Genomic DNA, 11,033 nt, shown 5'->3' with positions numbered 1-11,033 from the left:
GAAGCCGTTCCGCACTGCCCGGGAACAAGGGCTAGGATCTGGCATAACTGCCGGGTCCTGGCTTTGCCACCTGCTCCCTGCCCACCCACCCATGGGTCTGCCTGCTGCCTGCCCCCCCTCTGCCCCAAAACACCTTCTGCCCTCCTCCTTCCCATCTTCCACCCAGACCCCTGCCCTACCTTTTCCTGCCACCACAGAGGCTGGATTGGGCCTCCACAGGCTGGCGCACCTCTGTGTGCCAGCATGGCTTACGCCCACAGAGGTAGTTAAAATTGCGCCCTCATTCTCAGGCTTTCCAGCCCAACATGGAGTTCAGGATCCAGAAGTTTAGATTTGTTCTGGCCCCACCCTTCTCCCGCCCCAGTTCCTCCCCCTGCCCCAGAACACCTCTTCCCCACTCCCGAGGACCTCACTGCTACCCATAGCTTTTAACTACCTCTGGGTGGCATCCGGCTGGCGCTGGGCTCAGCACCAACTGGTACTGGGCTGTCGCTGACTCAGCACCGGGTGTTGTGGGTGTGCCTTACGGCACCTTGGTAACGCCTTGCACTGGTGGTACTGCCAGCGCTGAAGAGCTCAGGATTGGGCTGTTAGGGTGCAATCCTAACCAGCTTTGCAGCACTGGCATAGTTGTGCCAGTGGGGCATGTGCTGCATACTGCAGTTGGGGGGAGTCACGAAAGCTTCCTGAAGGTAAGCAGTGTTTGTTCCCTTACCCATAAGCTGCATTGCCCTTATGTCAGTGCTGGAAATGGGTTAGGATTGCACCCTTAGTCCTTTGTGTACAAATTGCTTAGTGCCACACAACACATGCACATAAATATGTGCCAAAGAGTCATGCTTCCAACTGGAAGTGTGTCCTGTTTCATCAAAAGTAACTGTAGAGGCTCAATCCTGATTAGGATCACAGCACACAAGGACTTTGAGCTTAACTCTTTCAACCTCACACAGTTTTCCGGATGTAAATATCCTCTGAAGTGGTTATTTGTCACCAAAGTGCAATTTCCTGTAAAGAGCCATTGGGGTGCTTGATGTTCAGCAAGCAAACTGCCTGGTAATGTGCTAACTTCATTGCATACCATGGTCTCAATCAGGCCCTCTTGCAGCTGTTTGGGGTGAAAGAATAGTGTGCACCTATAGCAAACCTTTTTGTGTGTGTGCCTTCATCAGCTTTGTTTTCGAAAATGACGCTGTTCACGCAGGTGAAATTCAGCATGTCTGTACACATAGCATTGGACTGCAATGTTTTCATCAACAACCAGTTAATAACTAGGTGATTAGTATACCTTTAATCCTGAGCTATGTTAAAAAAAACTCTGTTTCTTTGGCCTCTGATCAAAATGATAAAAATCTCTGCCTTTCGGTCAATGAGTAATGTAATGGGAAATGAAATTAGCTGCTGGTGTGTTCTCCAGCCTTGAAGTATTTGCAAGAATTCAGTAACATTTCTGAACAGACACTGCAGTCAACCCCCTCACTCTGTAGTATGGAACTTTTTAAATAAAAATCTATATTCCCCCCCCCCCAAAAATCTATATTTCCCTTCACTGTGCTAGGAATCTGGTATTCTGGGTTTCTGATACATCAAAAACCACATGGCAAGAATGAAACAAAGAACATTTACACTTTTTTTTTACCATGCAGGATAGCTTGCCCTTTATTGGTTCCCACACAAAATATTTAAATTCTCCCCTCACTGTACAACACTACAGGTGTATGGTTGTATGTGCAACCTCCTGATTTTAGAAATGGGCAATGTCAGAACGCCAGATGCAAGGGAGGGCACCAGAATGAGGTCTCTTGTTATCTGGTGTGCTCCCTGGGGCATTTGGTGGGCCGCTGTGAGATACAGGAAGCTGGACTAGATGGGCCTATGGCCTGATCCAGTGGGGCTGTTCTTATGTTCCTACTATCCATACCATCAATTCACAGAGAGTGACTTGAATAAATATACATGAGAGTTGCTTTGCTCAAGGCTGTTTCCCATTACGTTGGATATAAAGTCACATATCATGACTGGATTTCCATCTGAACAATGTATCAGGACATCTTGCTGTATAAAATGCCCCTATTAAGCCACACAAGATTACTGTTCAGAAGGCAGAATAGGAGAAAATCAGTTGACTCACCTGCCTTCCCCCTCCCCCCCCAAACCCAGTGATTATTTAGGAATCTGAAAACTATGTACGTTCAGCTTGCATTTTTCAAGCAAGGGCACACGTTACAGCTTTCCACTACAAAACCCTGGCCAAACAATCCAAATATTGTTAGAGGGCATGAAGGATCAAGTCAAGCACCTCTCCATCCTATCCCATGTCCTGTTTATGCCAAATGTTTCTGATGCAAATCTCAGCAGCTGGCAAGTCTCTGATGCAAGTCTCAGTAGCTGGCACTGCCAATCCCTTCTCAGTCCAGGACAGGTTTGGAACTTCTCCAGATCAACATTTCATATTCTGTGGGGCTTGCCTTGCCTTGTGGTGGGGGGCTGGTTGCATTTTGCACCAAGATAAGATCTTTGCACACACAAAAATCCAATCATCAGACTTTATTAGTAATCAGGATGACTTCAGTGATGTATGCACTGAATTTCATGTTGTAAAATTACAACATAATTACAACATCAGTGTCCTAGTGTTTACCCCCTGCTAATTGGGTAAGAGGCACTTTTTCTAGTGGGTGCTCCTTTTTTTTAGCAGGGGGAGAGTAACTGGCCCATCTCACCCCAGCAGTGTCTGTTCTGGTGGCTGTCTGCTGGTATTCTTTTGCATCTTTTTAGATTGTGAGCCCTTTTGGAACATGGAGCCATTTAGTTATTTGATTTTTCTCTGTAAACCGCTTTGTGAACTTTTAGTTGAAAAGCGGTATATAAATACTGTTAATAATAATAATAAAAGTATGGATTCATGTTCATAACTCTGCTTTTGAAAAATACCACTCTCCACCAATTTATGATTCAGGTTGTGAATTCCATAGGCTAAGGACTGGTGTATACTCTGCACCAAAATTGTCCTGAGGTGGTGGCATGGATTGTCATACTACTTAAGGTTCCAGGTGTGGAATCACATTTATGAAAGCTTCTCTACTTACAACACACCTTTTATGCAAGCCATAGGAATTGCCATAAGAATCATAGCCTATGAATATTAAGGGAGGTCTACGTGCTTGAAATAAACTTGATATGGGTCTAGTTCTCAGGGTTCCACTAGTCATGGTCTGATCCTCTTTTTTTTTTTTTGGTCTTTGCTTAAATGTGGGCAGGGAGGCATGGATGGACAGGGCCAATGTTAAAAGTTGGAATCATTGGGTACCCACTGCTGACCCCTGGAATGTGTAGCCCTATTGCTGCTGCTCTTCACTGTTGTGCCCATTTTCCTGCCCTCTTCAAGTTTATGGTGAGTTACAAGAAAGAGGAGAAGGGGAAGCAGCCTCTTCATTCATCTTTCCTTCTTCCTGTAGACCAGGGCCCAAATGCCAGCCCAGGGAGCATTCACAGCCCTTGGGGACCCCCAATTCGACCCACAGGGAGTCCCCAGTCTCTGACAAGCCTCTGACCCTCTGGAGATTTGCTGGAGCTCATGCTGGCTCAACGTGACTACTCTCAGCGCGAGGGTTGACTGTTTGACCTCTTGCATGAGCTGCAGGCTGAGTGCTCCCTCCGCTGCTTGCTGTTTCACATCTGTGAAGCAGCAGTACCAGCAAAGGAAAGGCCAGCCTTGCTTTGCCCAAGATCTTTCATCGACCTTGAGCTATCATGAGATCTTCATTCATTCATGTAAGTTCCACCTCTAATACATTTATGTAAATTTATGTACATTTATTCAAATTTAAATGTAAATTAATTATTTTTTTCCCAGCAGTGTCAGAGAAATGATGTAACCCTCCTGTCAAAAAGTTTGGACACCCCTGCTCTAGACGGTGGTGTGGATTGAGCCCAGAGGGAGAAGACAATCAAATGAGCAGTAGTGAAAGAGGCAATGAGGAGGTGGGCCAATTCAGAAAGGGGGCCCACTGAGGGCATCTTGCCCAAGGGCCTCCCAGTATGTGCAGCTGAAATGTGGGTTAGGTCTGTATCAGAGGAATGGCCCCAAAGGCTAACCATACCCCCTTCAGCTACTCCAACAAAAGTACTATACCTGCCTGAGACTGCTGGCTGAGGGGGGGGGACGACGACCACGTACTGGCATTGTGACCTTCCTTTTTTTCCAAGCAAGGCTCTCAGCAGCTGGCGGGGAGGGTTCATTTTGATTGGAGCAATGGAACAGGTTGTGCCACTTCAGACTGTATGTAGGTGTGGGTCACATAACAGAATATGCCTCTGTACAAATAAAAGCTCCCTGCAAATAAAAATTTAGCATGTCTGGTTGAAGGGCAACCTTTCCCTGATGTCTCTCAAGTATTTTTTGTGTTTATAGAAGAGCACATATTTTTTGTGTTTATTATTATGAGTCCTGCCCCCCCCCACCAGCCGCCTCAAGTGTGCAAAGTGGACACAAGCGTATCACTTCAGGAAGAACTATGCTGGCTGATCAAGCCTCTAATCGAGTGCACAGAGCAGAACTAGAAAACAGAGACTGACAGCTTCCAAAAAGCTTGAAGAGAAGGAAGCACTGTGGTTTGTGGTTCTCAGCGAGGAGCAAGCAACGTAGGAAGTAGGGATTTTCCCAAGCATAATGGTTCATTACATCAGAGAACCAAATTACTCGGAAAGCCCTGAGCCAGCTCTCGTTGCCTGGAAAGCTGACAATCACATTGAGCTTCCTCCCCAGCTATTGTTCCTATTGGGAAAAGGTGGCCACGTGCGAAGCTTGTCACAGCCTTGCTGATACACAGAATGACAGAGGGAAAGGGAAACTGTAGAAGGAACTTATCTACCAAGCAGCAGAGGGAAAAACAACCCAGGGGACTCTCCAAGGAAACAATACCAGAACTCTTATACTATTTGTACAGGAATTTTTCATCTACTTCATTGAGAGATGGATTTTTTCTGTGTCCCACAAAAACATGTAGTTTAACTCTGATATGTAATATGTATTAAAGCCAGGGGTCAGCACATTGATGAGGTTGGTCAACTGCTCTCACGCAGCAGGTTGGTGGGATAGCACCCACCTCTCGCTGACCACCTGCGTTCATGGGTCTTCCTTCTCTAGATTTGGAAAAAGAAGAGGGGAATGAAGCAGAATTGTGGAAGAGAGGAAAGCAGTGAGGTAGAATATCAGAGATGCTCTCACCCAGGAGTGGGCAAACCCCAGCCCAGGGGCCATTTGTGGCCCTTGGGGACCCCCAATCTCCAATGAGCCTCTGGCCCATTACAGACTTTTGGGGCCCACGCTGGCCCGTGACTGCTGGTCACAGCCGCCAGGCATGAACTGCGAGCCAAGTTAGAGCACAGCCTTCTATAGTCTTACATTGCTTGTCAACTAAAATATAGCCAACACAATATTTAAGTGATTTTATCATTGTCGAAAGAATTTTATTATTGCATTTGTATCCCATACTTGTATCCCATTTGTACAAATGTATCCCACTTGTACCGGGTAGATGGGACTCATTGTATCCCACTTGTACTCAGGTAGATGAGCTGCCGAGGAAGCCAGGAAGCTGCCGAGGAAGGCAGCTCATCTGAGAGAAGGAAAACTCTGATCCCAAACCTCCACTGCCTTGTGGCTACATCCAGTTGTGGAAAAGGCTTCAGGAGTCAACCTTGAGGCAAAATCCAGAGCCGGAGTCCCTGAGGCAGTTCATGGCTGAACACAGTCACGTTCTGGCAACTCCTGCAACGCCGCTGGAACCAACCGTATTGGCCTCTGCCTTTCCATCGGACCATTTCAGCGACGTGGAGAGGGGGGATTTGCTGCATGGGTAACAGTCTATCCTCCATATCTACTTTACCCAGGCTTCGCACACTGGAGAGGACACTCTGTTCCAGAACACTATTCAGAGCGTGATACCATAGTCTTCAGAGACTGAAGGATGCCAACAAGTATCCCATACTCCCCCAAGGAGGCTGTCGTAGTTCCCCTTTTATCCTCACAACTCTGCAGAGTAGGTTAGGCTGAAAAATAGTGACTGACCCCAAGGTGGGGAATCCCCAAGTGGAGATCTGAATGCATGCCTCCTTGGTCCTCATTCAGTGCTCTAACCACAACACCACAGTTGCTCATTTCTGAATATAAAGAGTCATGGATTACAGGAACAAAATTTTGAAACCATTCCCTTCCTTCAGTTCTGAGACTAATAAATCATTTGTTTTCAAATACAGTAGTGTTGGGATCAAGTGAGTACTTGTTAAGCAGACTACTGCTGCCTCTTTCAGATTAGCTGGAAGAGTGCCATTTCCCAAAGAAGCATTGATATACAACAAACAGACCAGCACCTTCTTCTGGACTAGGAGAAAAAGGGTTACTTATCCTGAAAATCATCCCATACTCAAGGACTTTTCACATACTGAAGACTTGGCACTGCTGACCGCACCAGGAAACTCCAGTAGGTAACTACTGAGGAGCACTTCAGAAATTCCCTTACAGTAAATTCCTGGAGAAGACAGACATTTGCATTTTTAAGCTGTCACACATTAGATGAATAGCTTTGCTTCTTCCCCACCCAATTTCCATTAGCCACAGAAAGGAAAGTTTATGGGCACAAATTGTGTCCATAAGTGTACCCCTTCACAGTGGCTCAAATGTTGGCAACCTTCAGTCTCGAAAGACTATGGTATAAGCCTACAGCACCCAGTATTCCCAGGCAGTCTCCAATCCAAGTACTAACCAGACCTGACCCTGCTTAGCTTCCAAGATCAGACGAGACTGGGCATGTGCAGGGTAACAGTTGCTGTCAAAGGTTTGTGATTTAAACCAGAAAATAAGCAGGGGGGGGGGGCATTACAGCCCAATCCTGACCTGCCCAGTGCCCAGAGAAGCAGTGGCACCAAAATGGCTACAGCTGCATCCTATGCATGCCAGGCAAACTGCCAAAGTCTCCTCAGGTGAACGGCCCAAGCCCTGCAGTGGGTCTACTCAAGTCTACGACAGCTATTTTGCCAATGCAGAGTTGAGAGACCCCGTGTTGAGCCAGGAGGCCCAAGGTGGATGTGGGATTCTGGATCCGGTGGAACTGTTCTGAAGCTTTCACCCTCCCTCCTGCCCTGCTCCCTCCCCCATCTCGCCTTCTCCCAGCCCTCCCCCACCCCAGAATGCCACCCCTACTAATCTCTCTGCTGCCCAGAGCTTGTCCCTTGCTCTGGGCAGTGTACAGCAGGCCTCCAGCTGGTGCTGGCCCTGGTGCTGAGCCGGCCCCAGGGCTGACCTGGCGCTAAGCATTGCAGGCATGCCTTATAGTATGTTTGTGACACTCAGCACCAGTAGAGGGCCAGTGCAGTGAGCTCAGGATTGGGCTCTTAGACCCCCTGTCTGGCTCCGTAATTCCAATTACCTCCCATAGCTGCCTTTTGAAAGAAAGAAAAATGGAGACAGTCTCAGGGCCCAAACCTATTCAACTTTCCAGTGCTGATGCAACTGTGGCAATGGAGCATGCCCTGCATCCTGTGGTGCTGGGGTACTCACGGAGGCCTCCTCAAGGTGAAGGAATGTTTCTCTGGGGACTTTCCTGGACCTCAGAAGTTCTCATAAAAGGTTAATACATAACTTCCAGTTCCCCCACAAAAAACCAAAGGTGACTTTTAAAGGTCTCCTGAATGCTTCAGAACATCCTCCAAAGGCTGGAGGTTTAAAGATACGGAGACCCACGGATTTGATTAACCATGGGTTTCAGCATTTGCACAGGTTCCAAAAATGGAACCCCCTCCAGATGCCAGGGCACCATTGTATATGAAAAAATCTAAAGCCACAGCAACAATCTAGCACAATTAATCCTCAGGCAACGTGACTGAACACTTATATCGCATCCTTCAAGGGTTGAAGCCATTTCACATTCATACAGTCCATGGTCACCATTCAGCTTCCCCATGAGCACAATAGGGGGATCACAATACAAAATTTTATACCTTTTAATGAAGATCGATGCTTATAGAAGACAGACAAAAACACAGGAGGGGAAAAAATACCAGGCTTCTCAGCAAAAATTCATTTGCAAACCAAAACCAGAAGATTGTTCAAATTCAAATCTGATTGTATCTTCTATAGGTGGGAAGTTACTGTACTGGGCTTTGCAAGAGCTGTTTCCATTTACTGACATTGTGCACAGTTTAGGACAGTCTTGCATCTGATTTTCCCTTCTTGGGCAGAAAAATTCTCATTTGAAAGGTCAGAGGAGGAGGAGGTCTGAGCAGAAAAGAGGTGACAACACATGGCTACAATAACATCACAGGCAACTCCTACACAGGGAAGTGGGTGGACCAGGGTCACTTCACCAGGGCTCAGTCCAAGCTGTGAATCCATTACCACAAGGTAAAACTGGAAATGAAGTTGAAGGTCATGCTTGAAGATGTTTTTGCAAATGTATTTCCCTCTGTCTAGATTAAGAGTGTCTAGCTCTGGTAAGTTTGCTGGAGCCAATCAAAAGTGGAGCTATAACAGAACAAGCAATGTTCTGGAATTGAGACCAGGTCCTTGTCTAAGAGGAAGCTTGCAATGGAAACTTTAGGAGCTGTCTGTTGAGCTGAACAGGCGTCAGAGGTCAAGCACTGGTCAAGGGTCCACACCCATTCATGGGCCTCCTGACCAGGCCTAACCCATGAACTCTCAGTAATGGTGGAAATGGTAGCACCTAATATCTCTCAGAGATGGGAAGGGACCCTTAGGGGGCACTGATTTTGAGAGAGAGACGGGTGCAAGCCTCCTTATGTGAAAAGCTCTTCCAAGAGCTACAAACCCCAGAGTCCCATAGGCCATGTGGGCATTTCCTATGGACAGGATGGAGTCACCAACCGAAACTGTTGGGCAACAGGTGGGAGGGACAAGCACCATATAACCCATATAACCAGGGACATGAGACCCCAGGGACGGGGGGGGGGGCAGTGCCAATAAGAGAACCCAGGACATATGTGAATAGGAGTGACAGAGTTAGGCCTCTTCTGATGATAGAAGAACTGACAGTAGATCGATCCCAGGGCAGAGAAGAGTATCTAAAGGTGATTTCTCACTCATGTGATGTAGGTGGGTAGGCAGGGAGAGGAAACGTCTTGTCGGGGTCCCTCTGCACCCGAAGACCCCTGACTTATTGGCGGAGGAGAGCCAGGGCTGAGAACCACAGGGCAAGATGGTCCAGAGGGACCCGGAGGCCACTTCCTCTGCAACGCCCATCAGCCCCAAGGCAGCACAGGCAACTGGCAGGGGCAGCCCAGCAATCCTGGCCCCACACCCCTGCAACGGGAGGACCAGCGGATGCCAGGCCAACACGGCGCCTGCAGCCACAGAGCACCCAGACACACCCGGCAGGCCTGCACCTGAGAATGCGGGCCCAACCTATAGGCAGGGCCTCAGCCCGAGAGAAACAGCGCCTCTCGATGACACTGCCGAGGGGTGATGCAAGTCGCTGGGACAAAGAGGCGGGGGAGGGACCAGGACCAATAGCCAGGGTCTCGAGGCAGGCCTTTGGGCAAGGGAGGCATGGTCAAGTATGAACCAGGGCTGGGCCCCTTTAACAGGGGCACTTTCAACCCTCTCAGCAGGAAGGGGAAGGGCCAGGGAAGGGAGGCAGCCCCATAAAAGGCGAGAGGCCTGTGATGACAGAACAGAACTGGAGGCTGTGCAGCCAACAGCTCCTGCCCCGGGCACACCAGCCAAGGCAGGGAGGAGGACCAGGGTGCCTTAACCCCCTTCCCCTGACCATGTCTGAGGCCTCTCATTGGGGTGCCCTGACCGCACACCCCTACACTTCTCAGCTGGTTCTGAAGGAGGTTGCACTCCCTTTGAAGGAGCAGGGTTACAGTTTTGGAGAGTTCCTGGTCCTGCACCTGGATGGCCAGGTTTCAGCTGTGACCTGTGATGCTTTTGCCCAGCTTCAAATGGTGCAGCAACCGCACCTTTTCTCAGATCAGGCAGATGTGCCCTGACTATGGTAGTAAACACACTGGTTACATTGCATTTGGATTACTGTAATGTGCTTTATGTAGAGTTGCCCTTGAAGATCATTTAAGTTTATTCAGAATGCTGCTGCCTGACTGTTGTTCAGCTTCAGCCGTGGTGAGCCTTTGCTTTGTCACCCACACTGCTAGTCTGTTTCCAGGTCCAAATCAAGGCAATGACTTTGGCCTTAAAACCCTAAGGGTGCAATCCTAAACCCTTATGTCAGTGCTTTCCAGCTTTCCAGCACTGACATAAGGGCAATGTAGCTCCGAGGTAAGGGAACAAACATTCCCTTACTTTGAGGAGGCCTCTGTGAGTGACACCTGTTTTGCCAAATCCCAAGCCACTGGGCCTTGCAAGCCAGTCCAATCAGAGTTGCCAATAAGCCAAGTTCCAGTCCAATGGTCAGGTTCCAGGTAGGTCAGTCCAATCCGTCAGGGTATCCAAATCAAAGTCCAAAGCCAATCACAATCCAGTCTTTCCCAATTCCATAAACCAAGTCAGTCTCCTACCTCCAACCTGCATTCCTATCACCCACCAACCTGTTCTGCCTCAGGTGCTCCTTATATCCCTGAGGGCCTTATTACCTTCCAGTGGCTCCAGCTGTGCAGCACACTCTGCTGGATGCCCAAGTCTTACCCTTAAAGGGGCCACTGCTGACACCACATCTATCTCCTCGCCAGTTCTTCCGCAATTCCAATACATTCCACCCCTTGGTGTCACAGTGGTCCCCTTTATCAATTGTCCATTGTTTTCTTTCATGGGCCATCCACCCCTTGGTGTGCCTCATCTTTTCCATGCTGGTTGCTGAAGCTTCCATACAGTCAAGTCCCATTCTAGCCATCTCTGATCCCAATCTGTCCAGGTCATGCCCCATCCCAGAGGGGAGCTTATCAATTCCAGTGGTCCTGCAGTTAAGTCCAGAGGCCATCCTATTAATTGCAGGCATGCTGGCTCCTCCACCTCCATCTGTTTCCCTCTCTAGGGCATCCCCAAAACTATGAAGCATTCC

The sequence above is a fragment of the Tiliqua scincoides genome, chromosome 4, assembly GCF_035046505.1.
Source record: "Tiliqua scincoides isolate rTilSci1 chromosome 4, rTilSci1.hap2, whole genome shotgun sequence".
NCBI lineage: Eukaryota > Metazoa > Chordata > Lepidosauria > Squamata > Scincidae > Tiliqua > Tiliqua scincoides.
The sequence above is the reverse complement of the archived record's forward strand: the minus strand, read 5'-3'. Positions refer to the sequence as shown.